The sequence below is a fragment of the Hyla sarda genome, unplaced genomic scaffold, assembly GCF_029499605.1.
Source record: "Hyla sarda isolate aHylSar1 unplaced genomic scaffold, aHylSar1.hap1 scaffold_343, whole genome shotgun sequence".
In the NCBI taxonomy this organism is placed as follows: Eukaryota; Metazoa; Chordata; class Amphibia; order Anura; family Hylidae; genus Hyla; species Hyla sarda.
In genome coordinates this window covers 30310-47357 of record NW_026610186.1, presented here as the reverse complement: position 1 = coordinate 47357, position 17048 = coordinate 30310, and the positions used below count along the sequence as shown (strand labels likewise).

The 17048-nt window shown below is 35.6% G+C and overlaps 1 protein-coding gene across 2 annotated transcripts in view; it reads right to left on the bottom strand.

The window, feature by feature from the left end:
- The window catches only part of LOC130330932 (phospholipase ABHD3-like), a 92293-nt gene that overhangs the window by 55166 nt on the left and 20079 nt on the right, over positions 1–17048 (bottom strand). The window lies entirely within an intron of this gene.

The following is a 17048-nucleotide window of genomic DNA, read 5'->3' as shown; positions in this document are numbered from 1 at the left end:
CCCAAAGTTCTCAGCAAGAGACCAGGTAAGTGATAGAGATAGGGAAACAGTAGTATCCGCAAGGATGCACTACTAGACTCAAAAAGACAGGACTGTGGAAGTACCAACAGCTCTGCGCTCTAGGAGGCTGAATGACAGCCTAGGGGAAGTTTAAATATCCCCCTGGCTGGCGCCAAAACAAGACTCCGCCCACAAGGCGGAGTTGCAGAAAAAAGAAATCCTGTCTTACAAAAAACAGGAGGAAAAGGAACCCTATTAGTTAGAGGGTTATAGAAGAGGCTCCTCGCTCGGTTTCGCCGCATTATTGGCAAAAGCGGCGCAAAAAACCGAGCCGGGAAGCGAAGAGAGAAACAGGAAGTGACGTCAGACGCCGCTGACACACTTCCGGCCGGGGCCGCGATTGGAGTCGCGGCTCCGAGGAATAGAAGCAGATGGGCGCAAACTAAGCCCAGAACTGCAAGTAAGAAAAAAAAACCCCCCTCCAACAGGAGTAAGGGGGTCACCATCTGTCCCACTGTCCGGGAGGACAGAAAAAAACACAATGAGGCAGAGGATGACCCTCTTACTTATACAGGGTGTTGTGGGTGTGTCTTACTGATTGTTTAATTAGGTTCAATAAAACTTCCATCTGTCCTAACCAGTTCGCGGGGGGTGGAATACCCCATCTGTGCTACTGGTTAGGACGTAAGGGAATAATATAATAATAAAACCATCATGTACTGTGCATATCCTGTATACTATAATAATAAGGATATAATACACCATAATAATAATATAATAACAAAACCATCATGTACTGAGCATATCCTGTATACTATAATAATGAGGATATAATACACCATAATAATAATAATATAATAACAAAACCATCATGTACTGAGCATATCCTGTATACTATAATAATGAGGATATAATACACCATAATAATAATATAATAACAAAACCATCATGTACTGAGCATATCCTGTATACTATAATAATGAGGATATAATACACCATAATAATAATATAACAAAACCATCATGTACTGAGCATATCCTGTATACTATAATAATGAGGATATAATACACCATAATAATAATATAATAACAAAACCATCATGTACTGAGCATATCCTGTATACTATAATAATGAGGATATAATACTACACCATAATAATAATATAATAACAAAACCATCATGTACTGAGCATATCCTGTATACTATAATAATGAGGATATAATACACCATAATAATAATATAATAGCAAAACCATCGTGTACTGAGCATATCCTGTATACTATAATAATGAGGATATAATACACCATAATAATATAATAACAAAACCATCATGTACTGAGCATATCCTGTATACTATAATAATGAGGATATAATACACCATAATAATAATATAATAACAAAACCATCGTGTACTGAGCATATCCTGTATACTATAATAATGAGGATATAATACACCATAATAATAATATAACAAAACCATCATGTACTGAGCATATCCTGTATACTATAATAATGAGGATATAATACTACACCATAATAATATAATAACAAAACCATCATGTACTGAGCATATCCTGTATACTATAATAATGAGGATATAATACTACACCATAATAATAATATAATAACAAAACCATCATGTACTGAGCATATCCTGTATACTATAATAATGAGGATATAATACACCATAATAATAATATAATAACAAAACCATCATGTACTGAGCATATCCTGTATACTATAATAATGAGGATATAATACACCATAATAATAATATAATAACAAAACCATCATGTACTGAGCATATCCTGTATACTATAATAATGAGGATATAATACACCATAATAATATAATAACAAAACCATCGTGTACTGAGCATATCCTGTATATTATAATAATGAGGATATAATACACCATAATAATAATATAACAAAACCATCATGTACTGAGCATATCCTGTATACTATAATAATGAGGATATAATACACCATAATAATAATATAATAACAAAACCATCATGTACTGAGCATATCCTGTATACTATAATAATGAGGATATAATACACCATAATAATATAATAACAAAACCATCGTGTACTGAGCATATCCTGTATACTATAATAATGAGGATATAATACACCATAATAATAATATAATAACAAAACCATCATGTACTGAGCATATCCTGTATACTATAATAATGAGGATATACTACACCATAATAATAATAACAAAACCATCGTGTACTGAGCATATCCTGTATACTATAATAATGAGGATATAATACACCATAATAATATAATAACAAAACCATCATGTACTGAGCATATCCTGTATACTATAATAATGAGGATATAATACACCATAATAATAATATAATAACAAAACCATCGTGTACTGAGCATATCCTGTATACTATAATAATGAGGATATAATACACCATAATAATAATATAATAACAAAACCATCATGTACTGAGCATATCCTGTATACTATAATAATGAGGATATAATACTACACCATAATAATAATATAATAACAAAACCATCATGTACTGAGCATATCCTGTATACTATAATAATGAGGATATAATACACCATAATAATAATAATATAATAACAAAACCATCATGTACTGAGCATATCCTGTATACTATAATAATGAGGATATAATACACCATAATAATAATAATATAATAACAAAACCATCATGTACTGAGCATATCCTGTATACTATAATAATGAGGATATAATACACCATAATAATAATATAACAAAACCATCATGTACTGAGCATATCCTGTATACTATAATAATGAGGATATAATACACCATAATAATAATATAACAAAACCATCATGTACTGAGCATATCCTGTATACTATAATAATGAGGATATAATACACCATAATAATAATAATATAATAACAAAACCATCATGTACTGAGCATATCCTGTATACTATAATAATGAGGATATAATACACCATAATAATAATAATATAATAACAAAACCATCATGTACTGAGCATATCCTGTATACTATAATAATGAGGATATAATACACCATAATAATAATATAATAACAAAACCATCATGTACTGAGCATATCCTGTATACTATAATAATGAGGATATAATACACCATAATAATAATATAACAAAACCATCATGTACTGAGCATATCCTGTATACTATAATAATGAGGATATAATACACCATAATAATAATATAATAACAAAACCATCATGTACTGAGCATATCCTGTATACTATAATAATGAGGATATAATACTACACCATAATAATAATATAATAACAAAACCATCATGTACTGAGCATATCCTGTATACTATAATAATGAGGATATAATACACCATAATAATAATATAATAACAAAACCATCGTGTACTGAGCATATCCTGTATACTATAATAATGAGGATATAATACACCATAATAATAATATAATAACAAAACCATCGTGTACTGAGCATATCCTGTATACTATAATAATGAGGATATACTACACCATAATAATAATAACAAAACCATCGTGTACTGAGCATATCCTGTATACTATAATAATGAGGATATAATACACCATAATTGTCACGATGCCGGCTGGCAGGTAGTGGATCCTCTGTGCCAGAGAGGGATTGGCGTGGACCGTGCTAGTGGACCGGTTCTAAGCCACTACTGGTTTTCACCAGAGCCCGCCGCAAAGCGGGATGGTCTTGCTGCGGCGGTAGTGACCAGGTCGTATCCACTAGCAACGGCTCACCTCTCTGGCTGCTGAAGATAGGCGCGGTACAAGGGAGTAGGCAAAAGCAAGGTCGGACGTAGCAGAAGGTCGGGGCAGGCAGCAAGGATCGTAGTCAGGGGCAACGGCAGAAGGTCTGGAAACACAGGCAAGGAACACACAAGGAACGCTTTCACTGGCACTAAGGCAACAAGATCCGGCAAGGGAGTGCAGGGGAAGTGAGGTGATATAGGGAAGTGCCCAGGTGAACACACTAATTGGAACCACTGCGCCAATCAGCGGCGCAGTGGCCCTTTAAATCGCAGAGACCCGGCGCGCGCGCGCCCTAGGGAGCGGGGCCGCGCGTGCCGGGACAGAACAGACGGAGAGCGAGTCAGGTAGGGGAGCCGGGGTGCGCATCGCGAGCGGGCGCTACCCGCATCGCGAATCGCATCCCGGCTGGCAGCGGAATCGCAGCGCCCCGGGTCAGAGGACGTGACCGGAGCGCTGCCGCGGGGAGAGTGAAGCGAGCGCTCCGGGGAGGAGCGGGGACCCGGAGCGCTCGGCGTAACAGTACCCCCCCCCTTGGGTCTCCCCCTCTTCTTAGAGCCTGAGAACCTGAGGAGCAGACTTTTGTCTAGGATGTTGTCCTCAGGTTCCCAGGATCTCTCTTCAGGACCACAACCCTCCCAGTCCACTAAAAAAAATTTTTTCCCTCTGACCTTTTTGGCAGCTAAAATTTCTTTGACCGAGAAGATGTCCGAGGAGCCGGAAACAGGAGTGGGAGGAACAGATTTGGGAGAAAAACGGTTGAGGATGAGTGGTTTGAGAAGAGAGACGTGAAAGGCATTAGGGATACGAAGAGAGGGAGGAAGAAGAAGTTTATAAGAGACAGGATTAATTTGACACAAAATTTTGAAAGGACCAAGATAGCGTGGTCCCAACTTGTAGCTAGGGACACGGAAGCGGACATATTTAGCGGAGAGCCATACCTTGTCTCCAGGGGAAAAAACGGGGGGAGCTCTTCTTTTCTTATCCGCGAACTTCTTCATGCGTGATGAAGCCTGTAAGAGAGAATTTTGGGTCTCTCTCCATATGATGGAAAGGTCACGAGAAATTTCATCCACAGCGGGCAGACCAGAGGGCAAGGGAGTAGGGAGGGGGGGAAGAGGGTGACGGCCGTACACCACGAAAAATGGGGATTTGGAGGAAGACTCAGAGACCCTGAAGTTATACGAGAATTCGGCCCATGGGAGGAGATCTGCCCAGTCATCCTGGCGGGAGGAAACAAAATGTCGCAAATAATCACCCAAGATCTGGTTAATCCTTTCTACTTGTCCATTGGACTGGGGATGATATGCAGAAGAAAAATTTAATTTAATCTTGAGTTGTTTACAGAGAGCCCTCCAGAATTTAGACACGAATTGGACGCCTCTATCCGAGACAATCTGCGTAGGCAACCCGTGAAGACGAAAAATGTGTACAAAAAATTGTTTAGCCAACTGAGGCGCAGAAGGAAGACCAGGAAGAGGGATGAAATGTGCCATTTTGGAGAATCGATCAACGACCACCCAAATAACAGTGTTGCCACGGGAAGGGGGTAAATCAGTAATAAAATCCATACCAATCAGAGACCAAGGCTGTTCGGGGACAGGCAGAGGATGAAGAAAACCAGCGGGCTTCTGGCGAGGAGTCTTATCCCGGGCACAGATAGTGCAGGCTCGCACAAAGTCCACAACATCCGTCTCCAGAGTCGGCCACCAATAGAAGCGGGAGATGAGTTGCACAGATTTCTTGATACCCGCATGACCTGCGAGATGGGAGGAGTGACCCCATTTGAGGATTCCGAGGCGTTGGCGAGGAGAAACAAAGGTCTTTCCTGGAGGAGTCTGCCTGATGGAGGCAGGAGAAGTGGAGATCAGGCAGTCAGGTGGAATGATATGTTGCGGAGAGAGTTCAACTTCTGAGGCATCCGAGGAACGAGAGAGAGCATCGGCCCTAATGTTCTTATCGGCAGGACGAAAGTGAATCTCAAAATTAAATCGGGCAAAGAACAGAGACCACCGGGCCTGGCGAGGATTCAGCCGTTGGGCAGACTGGAGGTAGGAGAGGTTCTTGTGGTCGGTGTAGATAATAACAGGAGAACTTGATCCCTCCAGCAGATGCCTCCATTCCTCAAGTGCTAATTTAATGGCTAGAAGCTCTCGATCCCCGATGGAGTAGTTCCTCTCCGCTGGAGAGAAGGTCCTAGAGAAAAAACCACAAGTGACAGCATGCCCGGAAGAATTCTTTTGTAGAAGAACAGCTCCAGCTCCCACTGAGGAGGCATCAACCTCCAATAGGAAGGGTTTGGAAGGGTCAGGTCTGGAGAGGACGGGAGCCGAAGAAAAGGCAGACTTGAGTCGTTTAAAGGCGTCTTCTGCTTGAGGAGGCCAGGACTTGGGATCAGCATTTTTTTTGGTTAAAGCCACGATAGGAGCCACAATGGTAGAAAAATGTGGAATAAATTGCCTGTAATAATTGGCGAACCCCAAAAAGCGTTGGATAGCACGGAGTCCGGAGGGGCGTGGCCAATCTAAGACGGCAGAGAGTTTGTCTGGATCCATCTGTAGTCCCTGGCCAGAGACCAAATATCCTAGAAAAGGAAGAGATTGGCATTCAAACAGACATTTCTCAATTTTGGCATAGAGTTGGTTGTCACGAAGTCTCTGAAGAACCATACGGACATGCTGGCGGTGTTCTTCTAGATTGGCAGAAAAAATTAGGATATCGTCCAGATATACAACAACACAGGAGTATAACAGATCACGAAAAATTTCATTGACAAAGTCTTGGAAGACGGCAGGGGCGTTGCACAGTCCAAAGGGCATGACCAGATACTCAAAGTGTCCATCTCTGGTGTTAGATGCCGTTTTCCACTCGTCCCCCTCTCTGATGCGGATGAGGTTATAGGCGCCTCTTAAGTCCAATTTAGTGAAGATGTGGGCACCTTGGAGGCGATCAAAGAGTTCAGAGATGAGGGGTAAGGGGTAGCGGTTCTTAACCGTGATTTTATTAAGACCGCGGTAGTCAATGCAAGGACGTAGGGAGCCATCTTTTTTGGACACAAAGAAAAATCCGGCTCCGGCAGGAGAGGAGGATTTACGGATAAAGCCCTTTTTTAGATTCTCCTGGACGTATTCGGACATGGCAAGAGTCTCTGGGGCAGAGAGAGGATAAATTCTGCCCCGGGGTGGAGTAGTGCCCGGGAGGAGGTCGATAGGGCAATCATAAGGCCTGTGAGGAGGTAGAGTCTCAGCTTGTTTTTTGCAGAAAACATCCGCGAAGTCCATATAGGCCTTAGGGAGACCGGTTACTGGAGGAACCACAGAGTTACGGCAAGGGTTACTGGGAACCGGTTTTAGACAGTTCTTGGAACAAGAGGACCCCCAACTCTTGATCTCCCCAGTGGACCAATCCAGGGTAGGGGAATGAAGTTGAAGCCAGGGAAGTCCAAGGAGAATTTCCGAGGTGCAATTGGGGAGGACCAAAAGTTCAATCCTCTCATGATGAGATCCGATGCTCATAAGAAGGGGCTCCGTGCGGAAACGTAAGGTACAGTCCAATCTTTCATTATTTACACAATTGATGTAGAGGGGTCTGGCGAGACTGGTCACCGGGATGTTGAACCTGTTGACGAGAGAGGCCAAAATAAAATTTCCTGCAGATCCAGAGTCCAAGAAGGCCACTGTAGAGAAGGAGAAGGCAGAGGCAGACATCCGCACAGGCACAGTAAGACGTGGAGAAGCAGAGTAGACATCAAGGACTGTCTCACCTTTGTGCGGAGTCAGCGTACGTCTTTCCAGGCGGGGAGGACGGATAGGACAATCTCTCAGGAAATGTTCGGTACTAGCACAGTACAGGCAGAGGTTCTCCATACGGCGTCGTGTCCTCTCTTGAGGTGTCAGGCGAGACCGGTCGACCTGCATAGCCTCCACGGCGGGAGGCACAGGAACAGATTGCAGGGGACCAGAGGAGAGAGGAGCCGAGGAGAAGAAACGCCTCGTGCGAACAGAGTCCATATCTTGGCGGAGTTCCTGACGCCTTTCGGAAAAACGCATGTCAATGCGAGTGGCTAGGTGAATAAGTTCATGTAGATTAGCAGGGATTTCTCGTGCGGCCAGAACATCTTTAATGTTACTGGATAGGCCTTTTTTGAAGGTCGCGCAGAGGGCCTCATTATTCCAGGACAATTCTGAAGCAAGAGTACGGAATTGTACGGCATACTCGCCAACGGAAGAATTACCCTGGACCAGGTTCAACAGGGCAGTCTCAGCAGAAGAGGCTCGGGCAGGTTCCTCAAAGACACTTCGGATTTCCGAGAAGAAGGAGTGTACAGAGGCAGTGACGGGGTCATTGCGGTCCCAGAGCGGTGTGGCCCATGACAGGGCTTTTCCGGACAGAAGGCTGACTACGAAAGCCACCTTAGACCTTTCAGTGGGAAACAGGTCCGACATCATCTCCAGATGCAGGGAACATTGGGAAAGAAAGCCACGGCAAAACTTAGAGTCCCCATCAAATTTATCCGGCAAGGATAAGCGTATCCCAGGAGCGGCCACTCGCTGCGGAGGAGGTGCAGGAGCTGGCGGAGGAGATGACTGCTGAAGCTGTGGTAGTAACTGTTGTAGCATAACGGTCAGTTGAGACAGCTGTTGGCCTTGTTGCGCTATCTGTTGTGACTGCTGGGCGACCACCGTGGTGAGGTCAGCGACAACTGGCAGAGGAACTTCAGCGGGATCCATGGCCGGATCTACTGTCACGATGCCGGCTGGCAGGTAGTGGATCCTCTGTGCCAGAGAGGGATTGGCGTGGACCGTGCTAGTGGACCGGTTCTAAGCCACTACTGGTTTTCACCAGAGCCCGCCGCAAAGCGGGATGGTCTTGCTGCGGCGGTAGTGACCAGGTCGTATCCACTAGCAACGGCTCACCTCTCTGGCTGCTGAAGATAGGCGCGGTACAAGGGAGTAGGCAAAAGCAAGGTCGGACGTAGCAGAAGGTCGGGGCAGGCAGCAAGGATCGTAGTCAGGGGCAACGGCAGAAGGTCTGGAAACACAGGCAAGGAACACACAAGGAACGCTTTCACTGGCACTAAGGCAACAAGATCCGGCAAGGGAGTGCAGGGGAAGTGAGGTGATATAGGGAAGTGCCCAGGTGAACACACTAATTGGAACCACTGCGCCAATCAGCGGCGCAGTGGCCCTTTAAATCGCAGAGACCCGGCGCGCGCGCGCCCTAGGGAGCGGGGCCGCGCGTGCCGGGACAGAACAGACGGAGAGCGAGTCAGGTAGGGGAGCCGGGGTGCGCATCGCGAGCGGGCGCTACCCGCATCGCGAATCGCATCCCGGCTGGCAGCGGAATCGCAGCGCCCCGGGTCAGAGGACGTGACCGGAGCGCTGCCGCGGGGAGAGAGAAACGAGCGCTCCGGGGAGGAGCGGGGACCCGGAGCGCTCGGCGTAACAATAATAATAATATAATAACAAAACCATCATGTACTGAGCATATCCTGTATACTATAATAATGAGGATATAATACACCATAATAATATAATAACAAAACCATCATGTACTGAGCATATCCTGTATACTATAATAATGAGGATATAATACACCATAATAATAATATAATAACAAAACCATCGTGTACTGAGCATATCCTGTATACTATAATAATGAGGATATAATACACCATAATAATAATATAACAAAACCATCATGTACTGAGCATATCCTGTATACTATAATAATGAGGATATAATACTACACCATAATAATATAATAACAAAACCATCGTGTACTGAGCATATCCTGTATACTATAATAATGAGGATATAATACACCATAATAATAATATAATAACAAAACCATCATGTACTGAGCATATCCTGTATACTATAATAATGAGGATATAATACACCATAATAATAATATAATAACAAAACCATCATGTACTGAGCATATCCTGTATACTATAATAATGAGGATATAATACACCATAATAATATAATAACAAAACCATCGTGTACTGAGCATATCCTGTATATTATAATAATGAGGATATAATACACCATAATAATAATATAACAAAACCATCATGTACTGAGCATATCCTGTATACTATAATAATGAGGATATAATACACCATAATAATAATATAATAACAAAACCATCATGTACTGAGCATATCCTGTATACTATAATAATGAGGATATAATACACCATAATAATATAATAACAAAACCATCATGTACTGAGCATATCCTGTATACTATAATAATGAGGATATAATACACCATAATAATAATATAATAACAAAACCATCGTGTACTGAGCATATCCTGTATACTATAATAATGAGGATATAATACACCATAATAATAATATAATAACAAAACCATCATGTACTGAGCATATCCTGTATACTATAATAATGAGGATATAATACACCATAATAATAATAATATAATAACAAAACCATCATGTACTGAGCATATCCTGTATACTATAATAATGAGGATATAATACACCATAATAATAATATAACAAAACCATCATGTACTGAGCATATCCTGTATACTATAATAATGAGGATATAATACTACACCATAATAATATAATAACAAAACCATCATGTACTGAGCATATCCTGTATACTATAATAATGAGGATATAATACTACACCATAATAATAATATAATAACAAAACCATCATGTACTGAGCATATCCTGTATACTATAATAATGAGGATATAATACACCATAATAATAATATAATAACAAAACCATCATGTACTGAGCATATCCTGTATACTATAATAATGAGGATATAATACACCATAATAATATAATAACAAAACCATCGTGTACTGAGCATATCCTGTATATTATAATAATGAGGATATAATACACCATAATAATAATATAACAAAACCATCATGTACTGAGCATATCCTGTATACTATAATAATGAGGATATAATACACCATAATAATAATATAATAACAAAACCATCATGTACTGAGCATATCCTGTATACTATAATAATGAGGATATAATACACCATAATAATATAATAACAAAACCATCATGTACTGAGCATATCCTGTATACTATAATAATGAGGATATAATACACCATAATAATAATATAATAACAAAACCATCGTGTACTGAGCATATCCTGTATACTATAATAATGAGGATATAATACACCATAATAATAATATAATAACAAAACCATCATGTACTGAGCATATCCTGTATACTATAATAATGAGGATATAATACTACACCATAATATAATAACAAAACCATCATGTACTGAGCATATCCTGTATACTATAATAATGAGGATATAATACACCATAATAATAATATAACAAAACCATCATGTACTGAGCATATCCTGTATACTATAATAATGAGGATATAATAGTACACCATAATAATATAATAACAAAACCATCATGTACTGAGCATATCCTGTATACTATAATAATGAGGATATAATACTACACCATAATAATATAATAACAAAACCATTGTGTACTGAGCATATCCTGTATACTATAATAATGAGGATATAATACACCATAATAATAATAATATAATAACAAAACCATCATGTACTGAGCATATCCTGTATACTATAATAATGAGGATATAATACTACACCATAATAATAATATAATAACAAAACCATCATGTACTGAGCATATCCTGTATACTATAATAATGAGGATATAATACACCATAATAATAATATAATAACAAAACCATCATGTACTGAGCATATCCTGTATACTATAATAATGAGGATATAATACACCATAATAATAATAACAAAACCATCATGTACTGAGCATATCCTGTATACTATAATAATGAGGATATAATACACCATAATAATAATAATATAATAACAAAACCATCATGTACTGAGCATATCCTGTATACTATAATAATGAGGATATAATACACCATAATAATAATATAATAACAAAACCATCATGTACTGAGCATATCCTGTATACTATAATAATGAGGATATAATACATCATAATAATAATATAATAACAAAACCATCATGTACTGAGCATATCCTGTATACTATAATAATGAGGATATAATACACCATAATAATAATATAATAACAAAACCATCATGTACTGAGCATATCCTGTATACTATAATAATGAGGATATAATACACCATAATAATAATAATATAATAACAAAACCATCATGTACTGAGCATATCCTGTACACTATAATAATGAGGATATAATACACCATAATAATAATATAATAACAAAACCATTATGTACTGAGCATATCCTGTATACTATAATAATGAGGATATAATACACCATAATAATAATAATATAATAACAAAACCATCATGTACTGAGCATATCCTGTATACTATAATAATGAGGATATAATACACCATAATAATAATAATATAATAACAAAACCATCGTGTACTGAGCATATCCTGTATACTATAATAATGAGGATATAATACTACACCATAATAATAATATAATAACAAAACCATCGTATACTGAGCATATCCTGTATACTATAATAATGAGGATATAATACACCATAATAATAATATAATAACAAAACCATTGTGTACTGAGCATATCCTGTATACTATAATAATGAGGATATAATACTGCACCATAATAATATAATAACAAAACCATCATGTACTGAGCATATCCTGTATACTATAATAATGAGGATATAATACACCATAATAATAATATAATAACAAAACCATCGTGTACTGAGCATATCCTGTATACTATAATAATGAGGATATAATACACCATAATAATAATATAATAACAAAACCATCGTGTACTGAGCATATCCTGTATACTATAATAATGAGGATATAATACACCATAATAATAATAATATAATAACAAAACCATCATGTACTGAGCATATCCTGTATACTATAATAATGAGGATATAATACTACACCATAATAATAATATAATAACAAAACCATCGTGTACTGAGCATATCCTGTATACTATAATAATGAGGATATAATACACCATAATAATAATATAATAACAAAACCATCATGTACTGAGCATATCCTGTATACTATAATAATGAGGATATAATACACCATAATAATAATATAATAACAAAACCCTCGTGTACTGAACATATCCTGTATACTATAATAATGAGGATATAATACACCATAATAATAATATAATAACAAAACCATCATGTACTGAGCATATCCTGTACACTATAATAATGAGGATATAATACACCATAATAATAATATAATAACAAAACCATCGTGTACTGAGCATATCCTGTATACTATAATAATGAGGATATAATACACCATAATAATAATATAATAACAAAACCATCATGTACTGAGCATATCCTCTATACTATAATAATGAGGATATAATACACCATAATAATAATATAATAACAAAACCATCATGTACTGAGCATATCCTGTATACTATAATAATGAGGTTATAATACACCATAATAATAATAACAAAACCATCATGTACTGAGCATATCCTGTATACTATAATAATGAGGATATAATACACCATAATAATAATATAATAACAAAACCATCATGTACTGAGCATATCCTGTATACTATAATAATGAGGATATAATACACCATAATAATAATATAATAACAAAACCATCATGTACTGAGCATATCCTGTATACTATAATAATGAGGATATAATACACCATAATAATAATATAATAGCAAAACCATCGTGTACTGAGCATATCCTGTATACTATAATAATGAGGATATAATACACCATAATAATAATATAGTAACAAAACCATCATGTACTGAGCATATCCTGTACACTATAATAATGAGGATATAATACACCATAATAATAATATAATAACAAAACCATCATGTACTGAGCATATCCTGTACACTATAATAATGAGGATATAATACACCATAATAATAATATAACAAAACCATCATGTACTGAGCATATCCTGTATACTATAATAATGAGGATATAATACACCATAATAATAATATAATAACAAAACCATCATGTACTGAGCATATCCTGTACACTATAATAATGAGGATATAATACACCATAATAATAATATAATAACAAAACCATCATGTACTGAGCATATCCTGTATACTATAATAATGAGGATATAATACTACACCATAATAATAATATAATAACAAAACCATCGTGTACTGAGCATATCCTGTATACTATAATAATGAGGATATAATACTACACCATAATAATAATATAATAACAAAACCATCATGTACTGAGCATATCCTGTATACTATAATAATGAGGATATAATACTACACCATAATAATAATATAATAACAAAACCATCGTGTACTGAGCATATCCTGTATACTATAATAATGAGGATATAATACTACACCATAATAATAATATAATAACAAAACCATCGTGTACTGAGCATATCCTGTATACTATAATAATGAGGATATAATACTACACCATAATAATATAATAACAAAACCATCGTGTACTGAGCATATCCTGTATACTATAATAATGAGGATATAATACACCATAATAATAATATAATAACAAAACCATCATGTACTGAGCATATCCTGTATACTATAATAATGAGGATATAATACACCATAATAATAATATAATAACAAAACCATCATGTACTGAGCATATCCTGTATACTATAATAATGAGGATATAATACACCATAATAATAATAATATAATAACAAAACCATCGTACTGAGCATATCCTGTATACTATAATAATGAGGATATAATACACCATAATAATAATATAATAACAAAACCATCGTGTACTCAGCATATCCTGTATACTATAATAATGAGGATATAATACACCATAATAATAATATAATAACAAAACCATCATGTACTGAGCATATCCTGTATACTATAATAATGAGGATATAATACACCATAATAATAATATAATAACAAAACCATTGTGTACTGAGCATATCCTGTATACTATAATAATGAGGATATAATACACCATAATAATATAATAACAAAACCATCATGTACTGAGCATATCCTGTATACTATAATAATGAGGATATAATACACCATAATAATATAATAACAAAACCATCATGTACTGAGCATATCCTGTATACTATAATAATGAGGATATAATACACCATAATAATAATATAATAACAAAACCATCATGTACTGAGCATATCCTGTATACTATAATAATGAGGATATAATACACCATAATAATAATAACAAAACCATCATGTACTGAGCATATCCTGTATACTATAATAATGAGGATATAATACACCATAATAATAATATAATAACAAAACCATCGTGTACTGAGCATATCCTGTATACTATAATAATGAGGATATAATACACCATAATAATATAATAACAAAACCATCGTGTACTGAGCATATCCTGTATACTATAATAATGAGGATATAATACACCATAATAATAATATAATAACAAAACCATCATGTACTGAGCATATCCTGTATACTATAATAATGAGGATATAATACACCATAATAATAATATAATAACAAAACCATCATGTACTGAGCATATCCTGTATACTATAATAATGAGGATATAATACACCATAATAATAATATAATAACAAAACCATTGTGTACTGAGCATATCCTGTATACTATAATAATGAGGATATAATACACCATAATAATAATAATATAATAACAAAACCATCATGTACTGAGCATATCCTGTATACTATAATAATGAGGATATAATACACCATAATAATAATATAATAACAAAACCATCATGTACTGAGCATATCCTGTATACTGTAATAATGAGGATATAATACACCATAATAATAATAATATAACAACAAAACCATCATGTACTGAGCATATCCTGTATACTATAATAATGAGGATATAATACACCATAATAATAATATAATAACAAAACCATCGTGTACTGAACATATCCTGTATACTATAATAATGAGGATATAATACACCATAATAATAATAATATAATAACAAAACCATCATGTACTGAGCATATCCTGTATACTATAATAATGAGGATATAATACACCATAATAATATAATAACAAAACCATCATGTACTGAGCATATCCTGTATACTATAATAATGAGGATATAATACACCATAATAATAATATAATAACAAAACCATCATGTACTGAGCATATCCTGTATACTATAATAATGAGGATATAATACACCATAATAATAATATAATAACAAAACCATCATGTACTGAGCATATCCTGTATACTATAATAATGAGGATATAATACACCATAATAATAATATAATAACAAAACCATTGTGTACTGAGCATATCCTGTATACTATAATAATGAGGATATAATACTACACCATAATAATAATAATATAACAAAACCATCATGTACTGTGCATATCCTGTATACTATAATAATGAGGATATAATACACCATAATAATAATATAATAACAAAACCATCATGTACTGAGCATATCCTGTATACTATAATAATGAGGATATAATACACCATAATAATAATATAATAACAAAACCATCATGTACTGAGCATATCCTGTATACTATAATAATGAGGATATAATACACCATAATAATAATATAATAACAAAACCATCATGTACTGAGCATATCCTGTATACTATAATAATGAGGATATAATACACCATAATAATAATATAATAACAAAACCATCATGTACTGAGCATATCCTGTATACTATAATAATGAGGATATAATACACCATAATAATAATATAATAACAAAACCATCATGTACTGAGCATATCCTGTATACTATAATAATGAGGATATAATACTACACCATAATAATAATATAATAACAAAATCATCATGTACTGAGCATATCCTGTATACTATAATAATGAGGATATAATACACCATAATAATATAATAACAAAACCATCATGTACTGAGCATATCCTGTATACTATAATAATGAGGATATAATACTACACCATAATAATATAATAACAAAACCATCATGTACTGAGCATATCCTGTATACTATAATAATGAGGATATAATACACCATAATAATAATATAATAACAAAACCATCGTGTACTGAGCATATCCTGTATACTATAATAATGAGGATATAATACACCATAATAATGATATAATAACAAAACCATCGTGTACTGTGCATA